The sequence below is a fragment of the Marmota marmota genome, unplaced genomic scaffold (genome assembly GCF_001458135.2).
Source record: "Marmota marmota marmota unplaced genomic scaffold, marMar, whole genome shotgun sequence".
NCBI classification, from domain to species: Eukaryota; Metazoa; Chordata; class Mammalia; order Rodentia; family Sciuridae; genus Marmota; species Marmota marmota.
This window is the reverse complement of record NW_026000119.1, coordinates 6,659,226-6,674,943: the sequence shown is the minus strand read 5'-3', so window position 1 is coordinate 6,674,943 and position 15,718 is coordinate 6,659,226. Positions and strand designations below refer to the sequence as shown.

The window sequence follows — 15,718 nt, the reverse complement described above, 5'->3', positions numbered from 1 at the left end:
GATAAATTTTCTTACGTCATAGATCTGCCCAGATTGAGTCAGGAGGATATAGACAACCTAAACAGACCAATATCAATTGAGGAAATAGAAGAAACCATCAAAAACTACCAACTAAGAAAAGCCCAGGACCGGATGGGTATACAGCAGAGTTTTACAAAACCTTTAAAGAAGAACTAATACCAATACTTTTCAAGTTATTTCAGGAAATAGGAAAAGAGGGAGAACTTCCAAATTCATTCTACAAGGCCAACATCACCCTGATTCCTAAACCTGACAAAGACACTTCAAAGAAAGAAAACTACAGACCAGTATCTCTAATGAACATAGATGCAAAAATCCTCAATAAAATTCTGGCAAATTGGATACAGAAACATATCAAAAAGATTGTGCATCATGATCAAGTAGGATTCATCCCTGTTAGAATTTTACATCTTAACTTTGATATTGTAATAGATTAGCTTATATTTTGTCTTTTTTCAATTTATTATTATTTTACAAAATAACTTTCTTTGTGATACTGGCAGTTGAACCCAGGATATAGCACATGCTAGGAAAGTGTGCTATCATTGAGCTATGTCCCTAGTCTTGTTTTGTTTTGGTTTTTGGATGAAGTTTTGCTGTGTTGTCCAGGCTGGTTTCAAGTAATTTTCCCACCTTACTGTCCCTAGTAGCCAGGATGACAGGTGCCATTGTTGCTCGGTCTGAGGAGTGTTTTTTTTTGAATGTATGTGTGGTGCTGGGAATGGAACCTGGGCCTTACACATGCTAGGGAAGTATTCTATCACTGAGTTGTATTCCCAACCCTCAAATAATTTTTAATTGAAACTTCATTTTTATTAAAATAATGTGTGTGTGTGTGTGCGCGTGTGTTTTAAAGTCAGATATAAACTAGGCTTATTATGGAAAAAAAAAGCTATGATTGCTTCCTTTTGATACTCTTCCCTGTTAAATACCTCTTCCCTGTTAAATACCTCTTCCTTAGAGGTGATTTTTTTCCTTCTGGTCTTTTAATATATCATGCTATTTTGCTACGTTTTATCCCTTCCACCACAATTTTAGATAATACCTACAAACTTCTTGTTATGGGTAATGAGGATTTAGATTAATTGCACTGCTGGCCCCTGTCACACAAATATACTAACCATGACATACAGTCGTGTGGCACATAATGATATTTGGTCAATGAAGGACCATATATATGATCACAACTGCATAAGATTATAATTAAGATTATATATCTAGGAGGTGGGCATGTAGCTCATTGGTAGTGTGTGTTTAGCATGCCTGTGGCCTTGGGTTGGGTCTTTAGTGTGTTTGCACATGTGGACACACACACACAATTACATTGCCTACTAATGCTGTAGCTATCTTAGTTTCTATCAGCTCACTGATGTTCACATTAAGTGGACTAATGATGCATTTCTCAGAACATATCCTAGTTTCTTATAGTTTTTAAGTGATGCATGACTGCATATATGGGTATCCTTTTCCTCCCATTCTTCCAGCACAGTTTTTAGGTGAATCAGTATTCAACATGTGCATTCTTTGAATATGTAAGTATTTGTCATCACAGAGGTCCAGTGTGCCATGCACATTGCCTGTCCTCTGTAAGGTTTTGTTTCTCCTGGAGTTGATTTCTGTGTTTATAATTACTATGAATTCTCTTTGCTTAGTTTTTTAAAAAATATTTTTTTTAGTTGTAGATGGATACAATGTATTTATTTTTATGTGGTGCAGAAGATCGAACCCAGTGCCTCACAAATGTAAGGCAGGTGCTCTACCACTGAGCTACAGCCTTTTTAATATATCCTGCATTGATTAATCTGCATTTGGAAGTGCAAATTTCTTTCCAGTTTAAGGTGGCTATCATTTTCATTTTTATCTGATTATATCTCTTCTGGAACTGTGCAGTCTGAACTGATTACTTTTTGGGCCTGCAATGCAACTGTAATCCTAATATGTTCTTTAATTTTACCCTTTGGTCTTCTGGAAATTCCTGTATCTCCTCTGTTCTTTGTAGAACAACTCTTCTGATCATTTCTTGAGAAAGTATTCATGGTAGAACAAATTTTAATAAACTTTGATACCTACAAGTCTCTCTTTTTTCTCTTAAAACTGACACTAGACCAATCAAATGATTAGGAAAATAGTTTTAGGTTAAACTTTTCTCTCTGAATTCTAGAGGCACTGCTTTATTGTATTCTGCCTTCTCGTAGTGCCACTTTGAAATCCAATGCCATTCTTATCATTGATCTTTGTAGGTGACCTGTACTGGGTTTTTATTTAGTTATTGTTTTTCTTCTCTTTCCTTTCTTAACCTTTTTAAGCAATTATTAACTTGCTGTGAATATTCAAGGTATTTTACCTTAATATGCGTCTTTTTTTATTCATTGTGCTTGGAGCCTTGTGGACCTTTTCAATCTGGAAACTTACGTTTTCTTGCCTTATGTCTTTTGGTAATTTTCTTTTATTCTTTCTCACTCTTTTTTCCCTACCATACTTCTTTCTTTCTTTCTTTTTTTGGTAAATCCTATTATTAGGATATGGTGCTTTGTGGATTGATCCTTTAATTATTTTTTTTCCCTGTTCTCCATCTCTTTGTCTTTCATATTTGCATCTTAGAAATTCCCTTAATTTTGTATTACCAAAATTATTTCTTATCAGACATAGCATTTATTTCTTGTATTCAGTATATTTTTATTTCTCAAAGGATAACTTTTGTACATCTTTGTCATGATTTTACTCATCTTTTATTCTTTGTCTTTCACTTTAAGTATAGATGCTGATCCTTTACTTCCCAAGAAGGTGGCATGTAAACTAAGACTTAAAAGTTGTAAAGTAGTTTGCTTATTACATTCAGTGTTCCCCAGGCATTTTAAAGACAAAATGTGATGCAGAAGTGGAGGAAGATCAGATTAGGGGAATGCCTAGTCTTAGATACACTCTTGAATTTCTTAGATCCATTCTACTTGACCATGATGTAGTTTAAACAACAACAACAAAAAAATATATTGTGTTTTCAGTTTTTAAAAGGAAGTTTAATTCACGAAGGATATTGGAGATTTATCTCAGATTTGTCTTTAAACATCTAACACCATTAGAAAATAATTTTTAGAGCAAAACACCATAATATTATTGTCAAGTATACTCTAATTTTATATAAAAACATTTTAATTAGTTGCAATCATAGTATGCATTTAATTTTTCCCACTTTGCCTTTTGAGTTAGAACCTAATGTTCTTTGCAGTGAATATTATAAATGCCATTCATTTCCTCACAACTAATGATCTAGGTGTCATTACCAGAGATAGAATATTGGGTATGGTGAGCTAATGATCAAACTAAACTTTGGCAGTTTTGTGTACAAATGTCTGTATTCTGGTACAGTACTCAAAGAATGTGTATTGAAAAAGTCAGAATTAGAAATAACATTTAATTATACTTAAATATTTAAAAATTATCCAGCTATGAAGCCAAGATTATGTGAGTTAAGTTTGAGCTTCATTTCTTACTAATTGTGTGACCAAGGCAAATGACCTCTCTGAATCATTTCCTCATATAAAATGAGGATAATAATAGTATGTAACACATGATTTATAGGGTTTTTTTTAGTTGTAGATGGACACAATAACTTTATTTTGTTTATTTTTATGTAGTGCTGGGATTGAACCCAGTGCCTCACACATGCTCTGCAAGCGCTCTACCACTGAGCCACAACCCTGGCTCACTTATAGGGTTTTTTTTTAATGATTAATAAGAAAAGTATTTTTTGAAGCATGAAAAATGTCTGACAACAGTAGTTTAAGGAAATGTTTATTTTTGTCTTGTTTTCTATTAAATATGCTGAATACAGTACAGTGAGATCCTAACATCTTAAAAGCTATTACTTTGCATTTTCAAACAGGTGATATGTGTACTTGATTTTTACAAATCTTTTTAATTGCACAGGAATTTCTAATTTCTAATATTTGGTTACACTGTATTTGATCACATTATGTCTTTTCTACTTTCTGCAAATTCAACAGAAGTTGACAATATTTTGAATAATTCTTTACTAAATAGTCACATATATTAGTATTTGACACATAACATTATTCTTTAAGGAATAATGAGCATTTGCAAAATTGATTAATTGCTAGATATTCCTACAGAATTAAAACATCAATTTATATACTCAGTACAGCATTTGAAAATGCATATTTACTTACAGTGTTTAATTTTAGAATTTTGATATTTCCCTCAAATATATTGTTTTAAGTATTTTGTTTTAAATAAATTGTTTTTTTGGGGGGAGAAATTGTACAAATGAACTGTGTTAAAATCATATAGTATTATTTTTTAAATATATAGATAGATACACATACATGTATATATACACATGTTTGTGTATATTTATGAATATATGTATACATGTATTCTTGAATACATGTGAGTGACTTGCAGGAAAAATATATAATGCTTAAAATATGGAATGAAATTACTATGCTGATATTTTGCTGATCATACAACTTTTTGGAAAGCTGTTTAAGAATAAAATGTTTATGTTCTTTGAGTTTTTAAAAAAACTTTTATTTCTGGGAACTTATTCTAAAGAAATTTAAAGTTTTTTGGGAAAAGGCAGCTATAGAAATGTTAAATATAGCATTAGTTGTAGAAGTAAATTTAATCATACAAATCACCCAGTATTAGACAAATTATTAAATTATGACCTGTTTTGTAGACGAAATTTGATGCAGCTTATTTTAGTAATAGTAAGGAATATTATATAGTAGTATACAAAAATATGCTATAATTGAATTAAAATTTTAAATGAAATTTTTAAATGAAAAGATAGAAAAATGCAAGTAAAATGAAAAATATCATGAAACTTTGAATAATATAAAACAAAACACTCTTAATCTTATTATCACCATTTTAACAGAGTTACAGTTACTTAATACAAAATGTGTCTCAAGAAATATAAGATGATTTCAAACTTCACAGTGTTTATACACTAATATGGCTAGATCATCACTAATTGACATAATCTTACAGGACTTGCAACTGCTAGATAAGCACTCTACCAATGAGCTGTGCCTCCAACTCATAAATTTTATACTTTTTAAGACTAGTGTATTTAAAACTTTTGATTATTTTTCTTTCCACTTAGCGCCTTGTTTTCATAGCATTTTTACAATAAGTGCTCAGCCATGTACAGATAAACTTCTGTTTTAATTTGCATTTGCATTGGTGCCTCTTATTTCTTCCACTTTCCAATTTCCTAGCCTTGGTTAATGTGGGTGTAGTCTCAGAAGTTAATAATTTAGAAGCTATTACTACTTATGGTTTTGCTTAAAAATCTGAAAAGGATTATAATAAAGATTAAAGTATTTGCCTGTCAAGGCTCAGAGTTTATTTAGGTAGAGATGGACATGAAAACCATGTGCAATTAAATATTGAAGGTGCTATGATAGATGTATACTCAGTGGGCGCACAAAGGAGATAGGGGTCTTGTTTTGGCTAAATTGTGATTGGGAAATGAGGAAAGCTTTGTGGAAAAGGTATTATTTATTGTAAATGTTGAGAAAAGAATACCTTTGAGTGAACTTGCAGGAAAAAATAATGCAGGGTATTCAAGTAGAGAAAATAGTTGTGAGTAAAGGTCAGAGACATTTAGTATGTTCGGGGAACTGCATGCATTTGAGGATGACAGCATTAGGTGAGGGGGGAAAATTAAACCATAGAAGCAGGCAGGGGCTATGATACGAAGATGGTAACAGAGATGGGAGGACTTTAAACAGGAAAGGAATTTGATTAGATATGCATTCTAGAAAGAATACATAGTAGAATATAAACTAGATGACTGAAATCAGAGCTGGGAAGACTGAGTACTCCTCAGTGTGGACTATAGCAAAATTACTCCAGAAATTAACAGCAAGTAAGAAATTAACTTTATGTGTGTTGAATCACTTGGACAATGTGAATTGGAAATTAATAATGAAAATAAGAAGTAAACTTGTTTCTTTACCACAGATCATTTTAATTAGTGGTTAAAATTTTTTTAAAGACTTGTTAAAGTGCAGAAAACATGCATTGGATCTCCAGTGCTTATTATGGATTTATCAACTCAAAATATAGCAGTCCTAAGGGTATGTGATTTGATTTACTTTAAAAAAGTTTTAGTTTTTGATTATAAGCATTATAGTAAAAGAATAGTAGATTGCCAGGCATGGTGATGCATGACTGTAATCCCAATGGCTCAGGAGGCTGAGGCAGGAGGCTCTCGAATTCAAAGCCAGCCTCAGCAAAAAGCAAGGTGCTAAGCAACTCAGTGAGATCCTGTCTCTAAATAAAATACAAAATAGGTCTGGGAATATGGCTTAGTGGTTGGGCATGCCCCTGAGTTTAATCCCCTGTGCCCCTCCCCCCCGCCAAAATAAAAGAACAGTAGATAATTGAAAGAAGAGCAAAACATAAAAAAGAAAAAAATTGATGTATAATTTCTTTACACAGACATAAATAGTATTCACGTTCTGATGTGTTCCCATACTACCTTTATTTTACCTTCATATGTAAATATTTATTTGGAATTTAGGGTCATTCTATATAAAATTTTCTTTTCAAAAATATTTATTTATTTTATGTTTTTTAATATAAGTAAAAAAATGATGGCCTGAGAGATGTTACAGAGGCAAGAATCTATAGCATTTAATATCATATGGGAAGGAACAAGAGGCATTGAGGGAAAGAAAGAAACCTAAAGTGATTATCAGGATTTTGGTTTAATGAAATTGGTGATGTTCTTTTCTAGAAAGGGAAAACATAAAGTAGGTTAAGGGGAAGTGTTCAGTTTCACATAGATTGTGTTTGAGTTTTGGTGGGTGTGCTGCGGCAGCACTGAAATATTATTAGTAGGCATTTAGGCACGGGGAACTTGCCTTCAAGTCGGAAATCTTGGCCAGAGAGGCAGATTTACATCAGAGAGGAAAGAGAGTAAAATGCTGAGAAGTGAATTCAGGGTAATTCTATGACACTTAAGGGGCAAAACAGAGGAGATGGGGTGGGGAAAGGACCATAGAGACAAGAGAAGTAGAAGAGAGCTGAGGAAAAGGGAGAGGGGATTAACCATGCCTTGGAAAATACTCATGAGAATAAGATGACTGGAAGCGATCCATTAAAGTTAGCATTTAGTAATTATTTCATATTGGTCAAAATAATGTAATTGGAATCCTGATTGTAGTGGATTGACAAATAAATGGGTGATGAAGACATTAAGATATCAATGGTGTGTTATTCTTTGCAGGCATCCAACTGTACTAATAGAGAAAGATAGGTAAGGATTAAGGGAAAGATTTTATATATAAAGACTGAAGATAAAGGAAAAAAGAAAAAATAGTATTATAAAAAATTACAAAAAAAAAAAAGAAAAAGACCCCCAAGCCCCAAAACTGCCCTAAAGGAGATGGCAATAATAGCATAGATGGAAGGATCAGTGTCTACCAAGATATGACAGTTTCTCTTCTTGAGACTGGATATAGATATAAAGGTTTGTGATTGGAAATTAAGAAGAATTAATGCTCAGTGGCTTTACTTTTTCTGTGAAGTATGGGGCAAGGTTGTCTGCTGAGATAAAATAATGGCAGGGCCAGTGGCTTGAGAAGTCAGATAGTTTGGAATATGTGGGTATGAGACAGCTGTTGTGGATTTATAAGGTTCCCAGGTTTCAGTCTAGCTTGCTGTTAACTGGGGTACAGAGATGTCAGTCTCCTTTACTGTATAATTTCTGTTGGTTGGTTGCAGTTAGTTTAGAAGAAGAGGCAAGTATTATAAAATTGTGTGTGATTGTGTGATGAAAATCTACAATAATATGGGGCTGTGGTTGTAGCTCAGTGGTTGAGTGCTTACCTCGTATGTGTGAGGCACTGGATTCTATCCTCAACACCACATAAAAAAATAAATAAAGATTGCCTCATCTACAACTAAAAAAAATCTACAATTATTCATAACATAATAGAGATGTTAGTTTTATGGCATTTTTAGTCTGGTGGAGGGAAGCTGTGTTTACAACTACCATGATTCTCTTCTTTTATAAACCCTGTCACCTACTGTGTCTTTAGAGAAATCGTACAGACTTTGATAAAACCTAATCTTAATCCACTAATCCTTGGGCCTACATGGTAAACTGCATGGAAATGATGGTTGGCAGTATGCTACCAATTCAAAGTACGCTTTAGAATCTTACAACCCTCCTTTTTACCCTCAGTGATGAGACAACAGAAGGCATGTAATTACAATAGCAGTTTCAAGCCATTGATCCTCTATAATCTGATAGCAAAGAAAAGAACATCAAAACAAATTTTCTGTTTTTTTTTTTTTTCTGGAAGCTTTGTACGAGATTAAAAGTGTGTACCACCTGTTTTATAACTAAAAGAAAACTGCCCTCTACTCTACATGGAAACCTGATTAGAAGAGTGGGTGATGAGGACGATATGATGTAATATATGCTTCTCTCCTCTCACTTTGTGTTTTCTACATATTTTGGTACAGTATTTTTGAAGGTTCAGTGTGGGATTAACTAGAATCTCACTTATGAAGTATTTATTTAAAAGAATACTATAACAAATACATAAAAACCTACTCAGAGAAATATCATTTTAAGTATTGACTAAAAATTTGGCTTTTGAGTTTGAGCCCTGTTTTGATCTTTGAAATTTGAACACTTGGAAATTTTCTTTTTGGAAAACTCACAAACATAAAATAGGTAAATTTATGTCTTAGATCCATTTGATGAGGTAAACTTGTTTTTCAGAACTGCCTTGTTGTTTTTTACCTTGATCACTCATTTTCCAAATCAGTAGAATCAGGATTAATAATGGGATTCTGAGTGCATAAGTGAACATAATCATTTTAAGAATCTGTTGAAATAAAGGATAAGCTTCTTGAAGTTAGGTACTATCTCATGTATCTTTGAATGCCATTCAGTATCTCAATGAATGAATTCATTATTAAACTATACTTGAGTAATCTAATCTTTGTCTCTCTCACATATACCTCCACCAATATTTAATAAAATTTCACCAAATAAGAAAGACTGTTATAATTTTGAATTCTTTCAGGTAAGTTACAATATTGTCCCTATTTTATAGGAGAGGAAACTAAGGCTTATTTGGATGTTTTTCTTCTGTGGATCTTGTAAAGTTGAGTATTATTTTTTATTTTTAAATAAAAACTTTATAATATTTCTACAATGTAACCTTATGCATTATAAAACATTCTCAAGTATACCATACTACAGAGTACTATTTGGTAAAATGGAAACAATACATTGTTTGTCCTGTTGGAACTTTTTACTTGTCAGGTAGGGGTTTGTAAAAAGGCTATATATATATATAGCCTTGTCATATATATATATGACAAATTTATGGTTGTCTTTTGTAAAGGGTTGATGATAAGCTATGTTAAATATCCTAGTGTTAGGTTAATTCTTGAATTTACAGATAAGAATTTGAAGCTAGTGTCGGCAGCAAGAGAAATCCCCATGGCTTTGTTATGTGGCCTTAAACTTAATCCGCTTTAAATTTCTTATGTTTTCAGAGAGACTGGACTAAATATATAGAAATACCTTCTTGTTTTATGCTTTAAAAATACAGTTGAAGCAATGAAATAGGATTAAGATTATCCAAAAGAAAAAAGTAGAAAAAAGTCAAGAACTGAGATTTGGGTGGTAACTATGTATATCTTTGAAATGGTAGGAAGTCATAACAGTGATCCAACATGGAAAACAAGAGGGAAAAATTTGAAGCTGTAGTTATTAAGATGGAAGAGAAGAACTCTGAGCAAGATTGTAGCATACCTTACAGAGCATTTTCACTCAAATGTGGGAACCTAATACTGGGGAATTGAGAGATAGTATATGAAAAGCTGTTGGCACTACATTTGTACACTTGACAGTGTTACTTCCTAATCCATCTGGTTTCATTTCTTAGTACCATTAGAAGTATACAGTTAGGTACTCTATGAGTAACTAAAAACTGATAATATAATTGGTATCATATAGTAGCAATAACCATAATGACCCTTTAATGAGTACCTACAAGGTACTACTACTTTACATGTATTTTCACTTTAATTCCTGCTACAAATTTGTGAGGCAGATGTTTATTGTTATCCCTACTTTACAGATGAAGAGGGTCAAACACTAAATAAGGCATGATTCCAAATAATACAGGTCATCAAAAGGCATTTTCATTTTGTATTTTCTACTGATGAAAGAGGGGAAATATGACATATATTTTTAAATAGTTGCCAAATGGCTAATTGGTTGTCTCACTTGTTTAGCTTATTTTTTTCTGAGATTGTTTGATTATTGAAACATAGCTTTGATTATTGACTGTTTTGCTGTTCTGTATATAAAATAAAGTAAAACAATAAGAATGATTTTAATCATCAGAATTTATATGTATAAATAAGTACTGATCCTCTTGACATTTACTTCAGTGATACTTACTCTTAACATTTTTTATAGTACTTGGAATTTCTTTGAGAATTTCTAACTTAAATAGAATTTAGGACTTAATAACCTACCTTTGCTATTCTTAATAATTTTCTTAAATCTGCATAGCTTATCTTAGTCACTTGCCTTATTTTCATTTAGTCTTTGGCTTTGAACGAACTTTGGCTGTTTCCAGCCATCAAAACCAACCTCAAAAGACTAGAATTGCTATTATTTCAGATAATGGAGTCCAATGGAAGTAAAGAATCTAAAGATCTCTAAACCAGATGTTAAGACCTGCATTCTGGTCCAAGTGCTTCTGGTAGTTAGATATGTCCCCTCAGGTGAAAGTTTCAGTTCATTTTGAAATGGTTTAGACCATTATTCATTATATAATCTTCGAAGTTTCTTCCAATTTTGAAAGTGTGTCATTTTACAAATGTAGGCTCTGAACATTTAGTATTCTTAATTCACAATGCTGAATCTTTGAAAATGTTTTTCTTATTTAAAAATAGAAACAAATATCCCTAGTACATGCCATAAAGTTTTATCCCATACTTTTCTTACATATACTTATATATACGTGGAATATATTAATGTATTCACTATTTTGAGTTTTTTCACACAAAAAATAATATGTTTTGACTTGATGGTCTTCTTGTTTGTTGTTCTTTGGGGAACAGTGAAATAATAGCTCTCAGTTGATTAACCCTTTTTTAAAGATTTGCTGATAAATGATCACAGATTTTTTTCATACCATTTGCATATTAAATAACTGAATAAATTAATAAGTACTTCATTGTGACTTCATTTAGTATCTTAGCTTCTTGCTAAGATACTAAAAACTGAAATTTTTAGGTTATAGTTTTATGGCACAAAATGAAGAACATTGACTTGAGTAGAAGTCATCCCATCAAAATATCATTCTACTATATTTCTTTTTTTAATATACCTTTATTTTATTTATTTATTTTTATGTGGTGCTATCAAACCCAGCACGTCCCATGTGCTAGGTGAGTGCTCTGCTGCTAAACCACAACCCCATCCCCATTATTATATATATTTAGTTTAAGGAAAGAGACATTCTCTGCTTAAAGCCACAGATAAAAATTAATGGATCAACATAGGAAATTTTACAGTGTGTTACCAAAATGAATTAATAAAGAAAAGATGTAACTGAGATAAGATCCACATTCTAAACATTTATTTATGCTGTAAGTACACATTCCTAGTGCTTATTTTAAGTATTATAGCTTCCCTTCCACTCACTTGAAAAACACCCATTTTTTGTTATAATCTCCACATTTACTGAGATTTGTATTATTAGGATTTATGATATATTGAATTAAAAAGCAACATATTTAGGGCTATACTTTTGAGAAATTAACTTTGGCAGTGAGATAATCCTGATTAAATTTCATAGTAGATCAATTATGTCTAACAACTGAGAAGAAGCAGTCTGTCTTCAGAAGCAAATAATGGGAATAATTGACTTTTTTTTTTTTAATTACAGGACTATGTTTAGGAAAATAAATGGATTTTGCTAGGGCCCAGATTTTAAAGTACTATATACATTGTATGGCTAAAACCAACTAACTTGTTATACTCACTTTGACCATCTTTTGTGTCTATAGATCAGGATTAAAAGCCTTAAAATACAGTTGACCTTCTACATCCTTGGATTCAACCAATTGTGGATCAGAAATATTAAAAACTAGTTCACTTGAATTGAACATGTTCAGATTTTTTTCTTGTCATCATTCCTTAAACAATACAGTTGTTAAAAACAACTTTTTACATAGCATTTATGTTGTGTTATTATACGTCATCTAGAGATGATTTAAGGTATACAGGAGGATGAAGTGGCTTATATGCAAATGCTACATCATTTTATTTAAGGGATTTGAGCATAAAGAGGATTTTGATATCTGGGAAAGGTCCTATAACAATTCCCTTCAGATACTGAGGAATGCGTGTATATTGACACAATTTTTTTTTTTTTAAAGAGAGAGAATTTTTAATATTTTTTAGTTTTCGGTGGACACAACATCTTTATTTTATTTTATTTTTTGTGTGGTGCTAAGGATTGAACCCAGCGCCCTGCGCATGCCAGGCGAGCGCACTACCGCTTGAGCTACATCCCCAGCCCATTATATTTTTTTTCCTTTGTATAATTCCCATTTCTTTCTTGGGTCTTTTAGCTTCACAACGAAGAGGGGATGCTTAGTTAGATTGCTTTTACTGCAGAATGTAAACTTATCTAGGATTATTCTGGCAGGTCAGAATCTTCTTTTTAATCTTCTTTTAACAGGAGGTACTAGAGAGATCTGACAACATAGACTTAAATCTGGTTTAATGGTGCTTACCACTAAAGTTGTTATGTTTTCAGAGAGCCTTATTATTGCTCTTGACTACAAAGTTTATGAAGGAGTAGAAATTTGAAGAAGTAGAGAGTAATGGACTATGAGAATATGGGAGACAAAGGAATTTAGATGAATATTTTAGTTTTATGAAGTGAAGATAATAATAAATAAAACTATTCTGTCTACATCAATCAGTTGCCTATACTTTTTACGGACCTATTCTGAAACCACAAAGATGCCATCACTGTGTGTTTTCTTGCTCTTTTTAAAATTAGTTCTTTTTCATTTCTTATACTGTGCTCTCTAATGTAGCTATTTAAAAATCAGAGATATAATTTCCAGGATCAAAAATATATCCTTGGGTGTGGATATACATTTGTTAGCATACTTTGTTTCTGGTCATTTCTAAAGTGGACCTGAGCTTCTCTTGAATTATTGATAAGAGTTGCTTCTTCTCTTCTCCCTCCTCCCCATTTTCCTCTCATTTAGATTAATTAAGCCCTGAAAAATTACTAGAAGATTATTGAATGTGGTGGATGAAATAATTGAATTTGGCTTTTCCCTGGAGAGGATGATGATAATAAGGTGCTTACAGTGTGTCATGCACTGTTTTTAGTCTTTTCTTCACAACAACAATATGAAATAAAACCTATTATTATTCCGTTGCATGCATGAGGAAAGGTTAGAATAGCTGTGATTTTTGGCAGGATTGTTATTGAGTTATTTTTATACTACACACATATATATATCCTTATGTGTATTATTCATAAGAAGGAAATAACAATAAATGGATAAAATCAAAGTGCTAAAAAGGGAGGGTTTTTTTCCTTAAGGAAAAAAAAAAGGTGCACAAGTGACATGGTTCTATTTTAAATGCAGTAAAACTAGAAACAATGTAGTGATAAATATTTAAAAGTGTTATATACAATATTTTTTTATGCTCCGATCAGAATAATGGGCAATGTTTTCATTGGAAAGATGTGTTTTAAAAAATGGTAAGTAAAAAGACCTCACAAATTTATATCCACACTGACAGTTACAAAAATGTATCTGCATGGCACTTCACAACAAATATTTTTATCTCTTTTTATGCAATGTTGAGAAGATAACAGGGCAGTCAGAATAAGAGTGCAGCAGGTGTGTTCTGGAAAGAAGAGATGGCTAGTTGGGTAATGGAAACAATATATTTTAAGAAGACTGTAATTGAACTATAAAAATAATAAAGTAAAGGTGAATTGAAGGACACTCTGCAAAGTGGACTATATACTGCGTTAAATGTTCCAGAAGATCTTCAGGAATAAAATTAAGTTCCCTAGAAATGGAAAATCTCCCAGAAAAGCATTTCCCCAAAGTGCTTGGGTACATCATTGTTTATAAAGGTTAACAGGTGTTACCTGTAAATAAAAGCACAGAGAAGAAAATTTGGGAAATGCTAGTTTTATAAAAATTAAAGATTCTTCTGTGTGGGGTTCATTAGCACCTCTAACAAGCATATTCCAGGTGAGTGGGGTGGAAGCAGAATATTGAGTGCATCATTCCATAGACTTGGTTGCCTGAGACCACAGAATTGTTTGCTTCTTATTACAGGAATAGCATTCTTTGAAATGTATATTAGGAAACATTGTGATGTTACTGGAGGTGTCCATGAACAAAGGTGAGGGTTGTGCATAGCAGGTTACTAAGCTATTCAGTTACTTGAGGTAATAAGATAAAATGTATCTTAGCAGAAATAGTCCATGAGTGATGACTGGGAGTTTCCTGGAACCATACATATTTTGAGTTAATAATCCATGAAAATAAATTCTACTCAATATAAAAGTAATTTTTGTTTTTTAATATCAGAAGTATGCTGTATGGGAGAATAGTCAAACTTGAGAATGTATTTGATTTGGTCCTACTCTGTTAGGATAAAAGGTAGCATATAGCTCTTAACTGATTTTAAGGAATTGGCAGGTTATATTTCTATTTAAGTATAACCTGATGGAATTTTCTATAATCTTATCTCCCACTCAGTCTTTACTAGCACTACCAAGGTCAAGGTTGCCAATAAACCTCTAAAGATGAGTAGATCAATGGCCACATTCTGTTTTCAGTTTAGTGTAGCTCTTTGCACCTTCTGGCTCTGTTGTCTCTCATCTCTCCTGGAAACTGTCTTCTCTATTGGCTTCCATGACATTGCACTTGCATGGGCTTAGTCCTCTTAGACTGGTACTTATCAATTCACTTTGCAATTTCCTCTTCTACTGACTTCTGAATGTTTTGCACCCTGGGGCTCAGTTTTGCCTTCTTTTCTTTTTAGGTGATGTCCTTTAGTCTGTGACTCTCTCTCTCTCTACATGGTGATAATACCCAAATCTATTTTCTTTAAACACTAAACGTGCTCAAGCCGTGGATATCTGCTTTATCCTTAACTGCATGTCAAATGATTTACACATCATCAAGCTTAATGTGTCCAAAATGAAATTTTTATTATCTCTACTTCCCAGCTTCTTTAGGAAAAAAAAAATTTTATTCAATGCTGGGGATTGTACCCAGGGCAAGCCCATGTTAGGTGAGCACTCATTCACCAAGTTATATATCATTATATATGATATAATGATATATATCCCCAGTTCAACTTATTTCTTACTTACTCTTTGTATGTTAATGGTATTGCCATCTTTCCTGAATTTTTCTCTTCAATCTGACTCTTCCACTTTTTTTTAGTTATACATGACAGTAGAATGTATATTTTGTTATTTAAAAAAAATTTGTTCTAATTAGTTATACACGACAGTAGATGTATTCCACTTTTATTTACCCTTCTGCTATTGTCATCAAAGCTAACATAATCTCTTAACTGGAATTACTGCAATTTTCTTTTCCCTGATGCCTCCTCTACGCC

The 15,718-nt window shown here is 32.4% G+C and overlaps 1 protein-coding gene across 1 annotated transcript in view; it reads left to right on the top strand.

Moving 5' to 3' along the window:
• Bmp2k (BMP2 inducible kinase) overlaps window positions 1–15,718 on the top strand; it is a 128,066-nt gene that overhangs the window by 103,481 nt on the left and 8,867 nt on the right. The gene's annotated exons all lie outside the window — the stretch shown is intronic.